Source organism: Dendropsophus ebraccatus, unplaced genomic scaffold, assembly GCF_027789765.1.
Source record: "Dendropsophus ebraccatus isolate aDenEbr1 unplaced genomic scaffold, aDenEbr1.pat pat_scaffold_568_ctg1, whole genome shotgun sequence".
Lineage (NCBI taxonomy): Eukaryota > Metazoa > Chordata > Amphibia > Anura > Hylidae > Dendropsophus > Dendropsophus ebraccatus.
In genome coordinates this window covers 63,164-74,893 of record NW_027210167.1, presented here as the reverse complement: position 1 = coordinate 74,893, position 11,730 = coordinate 63,164, and the positions used below count along the sequence as shown (strand labels likewise).

The following is an 11,730-nucleotide window of genomic DNA, read 5'->3' as shown; positions in this document are numbered from 1 at the left end:
GCTTATATCTCCTGCTCTGCCAGTGTAAGTGAGGTGCGGGGGGGCGGCGGGACACATGGGGGCTGTACCGGGACGGAGGGACATGACCCCAAAATCGGGACTGTCCCTCCGAATCCGGGACAGTTGGGAGGTATGAAAATACAGTGTGGGAACATAGCCTGAAAATAAGCGACAGCAGCAGCTAAATTGCCCTTACTTTGACACAGTGGTAACATAGCCTAAAGGGTTAATAGGTGATGCCAGTCAAGCGTAAACCCTCACATCCATGCATTACCATACATCAGAGTACATACACATTCACAAGTCTAATGTACAACACACAGGGGGCCATGTTAAGTTAACGGCTCAGGAGACGAGCGGCCTGAGGGCAGGTGTCCTATAACGACAGCGTCACGCTCCTCCGAACCATGCCGTTACACAGCCTCAAGCTGATTGGCCTCCTCGTGAGGATGTCAGTGTTGACCACGCCCCATCCTAGTCATAAGTCTATGAGCAGCCGGTGTGGGCGGGGCTTAGTGGTGCTATGTTGAAGACACTGTGCGGAGGGGCAGGGCGGTCAGTGTTGCTCGGCGTCATTGCTGGAGTGTGCGGCAGGAGAGTCATGGTGAGGAGTCACGAGTGCTGCTGAGTGCGTGTTGTATGGCGCCCCCTATACCCTGTACTGCAATGCGGGGCTGGTGGATGGCGTCACCTGCAGGCGTCCACACCGGTTCTATTGGGGGCTGGGGGTGTGTAGAGGTCACAGTGTCTGTAGTTGGGATTGCGGGACACTGTACGCCCATGTGTCTCCTTCCGCCCTGTGGTGTATGTGGGGCAGGCGGGCTGCACTCCGGGCCTTATCTGGGTATTAGGGGCTTTACGTAATGTGGCAGCTCCGTGATCTGCTTAGCTGCTCCCTCACCCACCCAGCCGGCCTGGAGGCGTTTAAAGGGACAGTGGAGCCCATAGCTGCTATAGGAGGACAGGCAGGAGCTATGGGGCAGCGTTATACAGCAGACATGTTTCCTAGAATAGTAACCACACGGCAGTCATTCTCTATAGTATATCAAGGATGGGAAGAAACACTGAAAAGATCTGCACCCCTTTCTGCCAGCTCTGCGTATGACCACCAGGTAAAATGAGTGGTGGCACCTGATAGGGCGCTAGGAGTCATTGCGCCCCTCTTCCGTTAGGCTAGATCACCCCCATGGCTATGGTTCCCTCATGGCTATGAGATCTTGGTGGCTCATACTTGTGTCCCTGGACGCTCCCCTCCTCCCTTACTGCATGAAACACATAGGCATTTCACCTCAGACCTTGATTTCCAGCAATGCATTGTGCATTCCAGTATGAGGGAGCGGTGGGCACATGACATGCACTAAACCTTATCTTTCTGTATGGTATCTTGTGATAACCTGATGATGGTGTTTGTTCTGTAGTGTGCTCAGGTGGATGACTGGAAAAAGGCCAAAACTATATATGAATTCTCTGCTACAGACATCGATGGCAATGTAGTGTCCCTTGAGAAATACAGGTACTTTTCCTTCATTAATTTCCCTTGTGATTTGCTCCTTACATGCCAAGCTGTGACTAGCCTGAGCCGCTGTTCAGTGGTCTATTGTTTGCATCTTGTTCACAGAACAATTGTGCCCTTGTCCCAGAAAAGTCATTGTCTAATGTTTTCTTACAGGGGCTTTGTCTGCATCATTGTAAATGTAGCATCAAAGTGAGGAAAAACTCCTGTAAACTACACTCAGCTTGTCAACCTGCACGCCAAATATGCTGAGAAAGGTTTACGCATCCTCGGGTTTCCCTGCAACCAGTTTGGAAAACAGGTACAGTCTGGCATGGCGGAGGTTCCCTCTCTGCTTCAGAGACCTGCATTTTGCACTTTTTTGGTCTCTTGGGTTGGAAGTTGAAGTGTTGAAGTGTATCTCTCAGATTTCTCATAGCTGTTAGCTATTTTCCTGCATTGCCCACCCATGGTTACATGTGACATATGTTTATGCCTAGTAGTCCTAGTAGTTACGTATCTATACATTTTACCTATGGTGGCTAGGTTTGGGACATAGAGGTGTTTTTTCACCTATTCATCCACCAATTTTGATTTACATAAATCTGGCCACAGCATTTCTTGTACTTTGCTATTTTGGGTTTATAGATAGAATCCCCATCCTGTTTTCTTCCCCCCTATTTTCTTAAAAACCTGATCAAATATATTTATTTTTCCTTTGTCTGGTTTTCTTTTTTTTTTTTTTTTTCCTGGGCTGATATAACGGGTAGTAGTGCACAGTTATGATCTTTACTCTCCATCTCCCTGTAATCTCGCTTCATAGAGTTATATAGTTAAGCGGAGATTGCAGAGGGGTGGCGGGAGTGAAGTATACCAATGTTCCACTTCAATGGAACAGAGTTTAAGAACTGCACCCAAACGTAGAGGTGCTGTTTATGGGGGAGGGGAGCAATCATGTTTATTTTTAAAGCCTGGATATCCCATTATTAGATTCGAGATCTGCTCTTATTTTAGGAGACCCCTACCCCATGCGGAGCCTAAAATCAAGTTCTTGAAACTAAAGATTTTTTTTTTTTTTTTTTACAAATTAAGGAACCTGGGGATGAATCTCAAATAAAGGACTTTGCTGCATCTTACAAGGTGGAATTTGACATGTTTAGCAAGATTGATGTCAACGGAGATTGTGCCCATCCTCTATGGAAATGGATGAAGAATCAATCTAAAGGGAGGGGTACCCTTGGGGAGTAAGTGCCACAGTCCCCCCCCCCCCCCCAATACTGAGGGGTCCTTTAAATTATATACTTCAGAAGCTTAGCTACAAGGCAGTCCTAAAGAGGTTACTGCTACACTACTTATGGCCTCTCCTCCTCCTCTTTATTACACAGGATATCTTCATATTACACTGCTGCTCATATACAGTCATCCAGCATTCAGGAAGAGAACAGCACTGATCTCCCCCCACACAATGGGCTCTTCCAGCTCAGAAACAAACTGCCAAATAGTGACCGACAACTTTTCTTTTTCTGCCCTTATGTATTAGAGCCAGTGTTTTATTACTTATCGAGCAAAAACTAGCTCCAACTGCACAGCCCTGCTAGAAAGTCTTGGAAACATGGAAACAGCCCATGGCTATATCTATGTGTTCCTGGCAGCCCTAGGGCTGCATCCAACTTTTGCAGCTGAAGAGAGTCAAACGCAGAGCCGTCAGGTTCATATAACCTTGCCGAACCCAAACATTTTGGCCGATCCGCTGAACACTATTTCTGGTGTCTTGTGCAGGCATACAGAGGTTTGGTCTGATTCAGTATGAATCTGACATGCTTGTTGTGTTTCATCAGACTTTATCACAGAGCTATTATGTGCTAGAGAGTAGGCACCTTAGTGTCACGTAGTTCCACAGGGAATATGCACATTAAGTGTAAAGGTAAATACACCTTCAATATCTGACAGCCAAACAGCTGTTCAGCCGTGAGTTCTCTCCTGTCCGGACCCCATCTTCCCCGTACACAGTAACGTTTGCCGAAGCCCCTATGGGAAGGGGAGGGTTAAGTTGCAGCCACAGAGTTCTGGTTGTGGCTTATCTCTCCCAGATCAAAGGGGTCGGGCGGTGATTTTTCTATCACTTCCAACCAGGGCTGTGGAGTTGGAGCTAGTTTTGGCTGGAGTCCGAGTTGGGGGAAAAAAATGTTCCGACTCCAGCTTTAAAAAAAATCTTTAAAAAAAATTGAATTGACTAGAATTGAATTTTTATATGAATTTTACAAGTTTTGCTCATGAATATATATTATGAGCAACATTCTAATAGGACACTGGCCCTATTACATAAGGGTGGTCATGGAAAAGTTGTCGGTCACTATTTGGCAGTTTGTTTGAGCTGGAAGAGTCCATTGTGTGTGTGTGTGTGTGTGTGTGTGTGGGGGGGGGGGGGGGGGGAGATCTGTGCTGGTCTCTTCCTGGATGCTGGATGACTGTATATGAGCAGCAGTGTAATATGAAGTTATCCTGTGTAATATAGAGGAGGAGGAGAAGACACAAGTAGTGTAGCAGTAACCACTGTCCTCAGTGTGGTGTTTTCTCTCTGGGTGAAGATTGTGTGTTTTTCTCCAGTGTTCTATGGCTGCAGCTGTGTGTGTGTGTGTGTGTGTGTGCGCGCGCACTATGGCCGCAGCAAGCCGAGTGTGGTGTGCACTATGGCTGCAGCAGGCTTTGTGTGCGTGCTATTGCATGCCCCCACAGTGACCTTCTATATCACTACAGGTCCTTCTAAAAAAAATTAGCATATAGTGCTAAAGTTCATTATTTTCCATAATGTAATGATAAAAATTAAACTTTCATATATTTTAGAATCATTGCACACCAACTGAAATATTTCAGGTCTTTTATTGTTTTAATACTGATGATTTTGACATACAGCTCATGAAAACCCAAAAATCCTATCTCAAAAAATTAGCATATCATGAAAAGGTTCCCTAAACAAGCTATTAACCTAATCATCTGAATCAACTAATTAACTCTAAACACCTGCAAAAGATACCTGAGGCTTTTAAAAACTACCAGCCTGCTTCATTACTCCAAACAGCCATCATGGGTAAAGGCCCTATTCCACCAACAGATCTGACGACAGATTATCTGCCAAAGATTTGAAGCCAAAACCAGGATTGGATTTGAAAAGAGGAGAGATCTCAGTCTTTCCTTTATGACCTGTTCTCTGTTTATAGTCTGTTCCTGGGTTTGGCTTCAAATCTTTGGCAGATAATCTGTCGTCAGATCTGTTGGTGGAATAGGGCCTTAAGACTGCCGACCTGACTGCTGTCCAGAAGGCCATCATTGACACCCTCAAGCAAGAGGGTAAGACCCAGAAAGAAATTTCTGAACAAATAGGCTGTTCCCAGAGTGCTGTATCAAGGCACCTCAATGAGAAGTCTGTGGGAAGGAAAAAATGTGGCAGAAAACGCTGCACAACGAGAAGAGGTGACCGGACCTTGAGGAAGATTGTGGAGAAGGACCGATTCCAGACCTTGATGGACCTGCGGAGTCTGGAGTAGAAACATCCAGAGCCACTGTGCACAGGTGTGTGCAGGAAATGGGCTACAGGTGCCGCATTCCCCAGGTCAAGCCACTTTTGAACCAGAAACAGTGGGAGAAGCGCCTGACCTGGGCTACAGAGAAGCAGCACTGGACTGTTGCTCAGTGGTCCCAAGTACTTTTTTCTGATGAAAGCAAATTTTGCATGTCATTCGGAAATCAAGGTGCCAGAGTCTGGAGGAAGACTGGGGAGAAGGAAATGCCAAAATGCCTGAAGTCCAGTGTCAAGTACCCACAGTCAATGATGGTCTGGGGTGCCATGTCAGCTGCAGGTGTTGGTCCACTTTGTTTTATCAAGGGCAGGGTCAATGCAGCTAGCTATCAGATTTAGGAGCACTTCATGCTTCCATCGGCTGAAAAACTTTATGGAGATGATTTTATTTTTCAGCATGACCTGGCACCTGCTCACAGTGCCAAAACCACTGGTAAATGGTTTACTGACCATGGTGTTAGTGTGCTCAATTGGCCTGACAACTCTCCTGACCTGAACCCCATAGAGAATCTGTGAGATATTGTGAAGAGAAAGTTGAGACGCAAGACCCAACACTCTGGATGAATAAGGCCGCTATCAAAGCATCCAGGGCCTCCATAACACCTGAGCAGTGCCACAGGCTGATTGCCTCCATGCCACGTCGCATTGAAGCAGTCATTTCTGCAAAAGGATTCCCGACCAAGTATTGAGTGCATAACTGAACATAATTATTTAAAGGTTGACTTTTTTTATTAAAAAACACTTTTCTTTTATTGGTCGGATGAAATATGCTAATTTTTTGAGATAGGATTTTTGAGTTTTCATGAGCTGTATGCCAAAATCATCAGTATTAAAACAATAAAAGACCTGAAATATTTCAGTTGGTGTGCAATGATTCTAAACTATATGTAAGTTTAATTTTTATCATTACATTATGGAAAATAATGAACTTTAGCACTATATGCTAATTTTTTGAGAAGGACCTGTATATGTGACCCCCTGTATATCACTATGGCTGACCTCTATTACAGGTATCTGGCATTGTTAGCAGTGTTTCTTTAAGTATGGTAAATATTTAGTTAGAAACATAGAAGGCTGTCAGCAGGAAAAGACCACCTGCTCCATCTAGTCTAGTTGTGAGTTGTTCAGGACATGGATGCTGGAGACTGGCTTCATCCACTGCACACACAGGAGAAGCTTCTTTATATACAGTATTCCTTTATTCACTCAGAAGTCACCCCAGGATCATGTAGGACATTAGGGAGAAGCTGCTGAGCCAGTGTGATAAATAACTCCCCTGGTATCTGACTGGCCATTTATGAAGGAGCAGGAGTCTGAGTCTGAGTCGGTCCTGATAAAATTCAGGAGTTTGAGTTGGAGCTGCGGCTTACGGACTCCACAGCCCTGCTTCCAACCCCTATTTCTAACATTTATCAGTTGACAGTGGGAAGAGCCCCATACACCCTATACCGATGGCAGATACGGATAACAAAAACCTAAGGTGTATGGGGACCGCAAGGCTTTTGAATGTGCAGTTTTTAAGCTTTTTTTATATCCAGTCATATTGGGGAAAAAACTAAAGGTTTAAAGGACAACTCGCTTGCGCATCGGCAGCCTTTTCATTGGCTGAAGCGCATCACATGGCTTTCAGCAAGCTCAGCCAATCAGGTCTGAAAGTGGGGGAAGGGGGGCCAGACTGGGTATTTAACCACATTACAAAGTTATATAACTTTGTAATGTGTGTTAAATAAGCAAAAAAAAATTTTTGTGGGAGTTGTCCTTTAACTTTGAATTTGTGTTAGTGTCAAGCAGCACTGTGCTAATTTGTCAGAAGTCATCACATTTATAACATAAAAGTTTGGAGGCAAGCTTTGTGTGTTAATGTTGAAATCTGATATAGCCTGTGGGTTCTCACCAGTTTTTTTGCATTCAGTATGTTCTTTGGTTAAACCAAATAAAGGCAGTAACCATTTTATGTTAGTTCGCATTTAAATTTATTTTTTCCTTTGATTGGTTCATAAATAAAATGAACATTATTGTGTTTAGTTTGGCAAATATGTGCTGTCTATTGCATATCCTTGTTTGTTCATGTCTATTTACAGAATTATTATTTTTTTTTTTATTTTTTTTTTTTTCTAGTGCTATTAAATGGAATTTTACCAAGGTAAGGCTCTGATCTATAATGCTATATAGTAGTTCTTTTGGCTTCTTTCCATTTATTAATAATTTGTTGTTGCAGTTCCTTATTGACAGAGAGGGTTTTGTGGTGAAGAGATACAGCCCTATGGATGATCCAGTTGTAAGTAGTACTCTACTGCCATTCCTCTAGAATAAAAATTTTCAATTATGTGGCAACAGGCATAGTTGTTGTGCCACAGTTTTTGCTCCAAATGTGCCAATATTGTGGTTCACGGCATTTAACACATTAAGTATAGTGCATCAAACAATAAAATGCACCTTGTTTGATAACTGCCCATGTAATGGGTGAGAGGTTGTCTCCCACTGAGAAATTGAAGAGAAATCCGCTCTTAATTTTCACTTGAAATCTTCCATAGAATATGAACAGAGCAATGTCCCATTGTGTTCAATAGAATTTCCACTGTGGTGGTCACACTGCAGAATTTTCTGCTGCAGATCTGCTTTCTGCCCTAAGATTTGATATGTTAGTTCTTTGGGTGGATTCTGCTAGAGGAATCCTGTAGAAGTAAATGGGGGCTTGAGTTCTGCAAGAGCGGAATAGCCAAGGAATTTAAGCAGAAAAAATGTCCTCCTCAATTCCTCACCTATTCCTCAGTGTGAACCCACCCGAAGAGTTGTGTAAAATGCATTGCCATATGCAAAAATTTTGGCTTGCTACTTTTGTCTAAAGTAGGCCAACAAATAGTTGGTGTAAAGTTAAAAGCGATTTAGTCATTTATGGAAAAAAAAAAACCTAGATCCAAATTGATTCATTCATGTGAATTATATTCTAAGGCTACAAACACACTTGCCGGATCCGCAGCGAGCTAACTCGCTGCGTATTTGCAGCGAGACTTGCTGCGGATCCCAGCCCTATTCTTTCAATGGCAGACAAAATCGCAGCAGAGATGTACATCCCTGCTGCAATTTTGTTTGCAGCCTGCCCCATTAACCCCCCGGCTGCCGGAGATTATACATTACCGGGTCCCCGCTCCTGCTTGCTTCGGGGCAGGAGCGGGGACCTGGTAATGTATAGCCTGGCCGCCCCGATCGCCCCCTCAGCAGCACTGATCGCCCCCCGCAGCCCCCGGCCGCACGATGGGCCCCCCCAGCACTGATCGCTCCCCTGCAGCTCCGATCGCCCCCGGCGATCGTGCGGCCGGGGCTGCTGGCGATCAGTGCTGCTGAGGGGGCGATCGGGGCGGCCAGGCTATACATTACCGGCTCCCTCTCCGAAGCAAGCAGGAGCGGGGACCCGGTAATGTATAATCTCCGGCAGCTGGGGGGTTAATGGGGCGGGCTGCAGACAAAATCACAATAGTACACGCATTTCGGAGAGGTAACCATAATGTAACATCCCTACAAAACAGTACATGTGTGCTCCTTTACATATACAGTATCTCACAAAAGGGAGTACCCTTCTTACTTTTTTGTGAGTATTATGTTTTCATGGGACAACACTGAAGATATGGAACTTTGTTTAAATGTAAAGTAGTATGTACAGCTTGTGTAACAGTATATCACTCTGGTGTGTGCTCTCAGAATAGGTCAACAAATAGCCATGTCTAAACTCCTGGTAACCAAAGGAAGTACACCTCTAAGTAAAAATGGGCAAATTAGCCTTTTTCCTTCTCTGGTGTCATGTGACTCATTAGTGTTACAAGGTTTCAGGTGTCAATGGGGAGCAGGTGTTAAATTTGGTGTTGCCACTTTCTCACAACTCATACTGGTCACTGGAAGTCCAACATGACACCTCATGGCAAACAACACACTGAGGATCCCTGAAACGGAGCTGCAGCACTGTTACCAAGACCATACTGTGGTTTAACAAGAGACAAGCAGACTAGGGGCCCGTTCACACTGAGTAAAAGCGGCGGAATTTCAAGCGGAGCTGTGCTTGAAATTCTGCTGCTTTTACTGGTGGCCATACAACTTAAATAAAAGACGTCAACATGATTATCTGGCTGTCTGTTATCTCTCCTACCCGTCTTACCTAAACCCAAGAACATTTGGTACAGCCAATCATTTTTTGTATTCTCTATGGGGAGGGGTAAGCCACGGCAGACTAAAGTCTAAAGTGTATGGGGACTTGAAGAACATGTATTACTTGGAACATGTCCTGTGGTCTAATGAGACTAAGATAAACTTATTTAGTTCAGATGGTGTCAAGTGGTGTGGCAGCAACCAGATGAGGAGTACAAAGACAGGGGTGTCCTGCCTTCGCGGGCACAGATTGGGATAAGATTTGCATACAGTAGCGCAGTACATTAGAGGGGACAGTGGTGTAGAACATTTGGGCATGGTGGTACATCACTAGGGGACAGTGGTTTAGATCGTTTGAGCATGGTTGCACAGTACATTAGGGGACAGTGGCATCTGGGCAAGATGGACATTGCCAGTGCACTACAGTATATATCTGCCCCACCTTTTGTCATGCTGACATGTTATGTGGACAGCTCTAATACAGGGCACATAATGTGGCTTCCCTACACTCTCCCCTATACAGAGTACAGAGTGGCCTTCCCTACACTCTGGCTGCTCAGGACTCCTATATCAGTGACATATATATTTATATTTAGTGCAGTAAAAAAAAGTCACTAGATTTAACCCTTACACTGCCCTCCTGCACAGATTACTTCATTATCTGCAGCAGGGCAGTGAAGGGGTTAAATCTAGCGACTTTTTTTGCAGTAATGTCCCTGAACAGTAAACCTGGGCAGCCAGAGAGGAGCTCACTCATCCCCATCCCAGACCCTGCACTAACCACAACTAAACTACAAAGACCCCCTTCCCTCCATGAGCAGAGGGAGACTGACAGCTCTCTGCAGGCTTGGTTGGTGAGGTGGGGTGGTGCGTCCTTGCTGCTGTGAGGAGAGATTCACTGCTACTGCAGAGGTCAGCACTCTCCTCTGCAGGGAGTCCCCCTTCCCTCTCCCTCTGTCTCGGCTGCTGGAAGAGGAAGCTTGTTTTACAGGCAGAGCGATCCTTCTGATGAGCTGATGGCTCTGTCTATAAAACTAACGGCTGCAGTTGGTAGCTCTGCCATGTAACTTAAGGGGCTTCATGGCTCCCCCCCTGCTTTGACATACTGAAGCCAAGCATAATTCCCCCCCACCTCTGGAACCTGGGGTGCAGGGCAGTATTCCAACATAACCACATTTTCAATTGGAGGTTTACTCACTTTTGTTGCCATTAATGTTTACATGTTAATGGCTGTGTGAGTTATTTTGACGACTTCATGTGTTTAGTGTTTTCAATGATAACAAAATATTGCAAACTTGCCTTATTTCACAACTACTGGTGATTTTGAAAGTCATAATGACTGGTACACTATAAGTTCGCACTGACTAAGGAATAGCCAGTGTTACTAAATTTCACCTAATGTTTTGTAACGTGTGGTGTGTTTTTTTTTTTTTTTTTTTTTTTTTTTTTTTTTCTATACTTCTCCATTAGGTTATCGAAAAAGACCTTCCAAGCCATCTTTAAGATGTTCTATACAATCAGTGTCTGACAGTTTACAGCAGTCTTCAGTCCTAGTAATGATGGTATGCTTCAAAACCATGAGGGAGAAGCAAACCGGAAGGTGTTTTGGCGTGCACCTTTGGAGGGAGACTGTACTTTGCTTTCAGGACCTGCAGTATGGATTAAAAAATCATGTTTAAATAAAATAATACAAAACTTTTCTCCCTGTTGGACGATCATGTGATGAGTTACTAGAACTTTGTAAGTGTTCACTGTTCTTTGTAAGTGTCTCACACACTTCACTGAGTTCCATGCACAAGCATTAGCCAGAGAAAGGTCTTGGCCACCGAACGTGCGGACAAGTGGGATGTTTCCATGGCAGCCTGAATTTGCAACGTCCGTTGTTTTAAAGGTCTCACTGTGACAGACACATTTCAAATGCATATATAGGGTGGGGAATTATGTTAATTATTATGAAGAAAAGAATAAAAGTTTATGGGATGGTTTAGAAAAGAAAGTGAACCTGTAAATCATTCATGTAATATCTGGCCCATGCAGTGGTCATGAATCTGCTGTATTCGGCTCAGCATTGGTCTTTAAGCTTACATCTTTGGAAAAGATCTGCTGTATTGCAAGTAGTTTTTCTTAACTTTTTTTTAAGGGTGGGTTCACACATAACTGATCCGCAGCGGATTTCACACTACGTGGCAAAATCCGCTGCTGATCCCTTCACTGTCACATTCGGTACGATTACATACTCGCAGCAGAATTGTTGTAGCGGAATTGACGTCCAGGAGCACACTGGAAGGGACAATGAAGGGATCCGCGGCGGATTTTGCTGCAAACTCGCAGTGTGAAATTCTCTGTGGATCAGTTACGTGTGAAGCTACTCTAAGAGACTTAAAGCGGCACTATCAGCAGGTTCAGGCCAGTGAACCTGCTGATATGTGCCAGCCGCTAATAACCATAGTACCTTAGTGCCATTCTTCATGCTCCTGTGGGGTGGGGTCCGGTACTGTGCAGATTTTTTATAATTCCTGAT

General features: G+C 44.5%; 1 pseudogene; it reads left to right on the top strand.

Annotated features, from left to right (window-relative positions):
• The first annotated feature begins 523 nt into the window (after positions 1-523).
• Positions 524-10,908, top strand: LOC138777298 (phospholipid hydroperoxide glutathione peroxidase-like; annotated as a pseudogene).
• Positions 10,909-11,730: the final 822 nt, after the last annotated feature.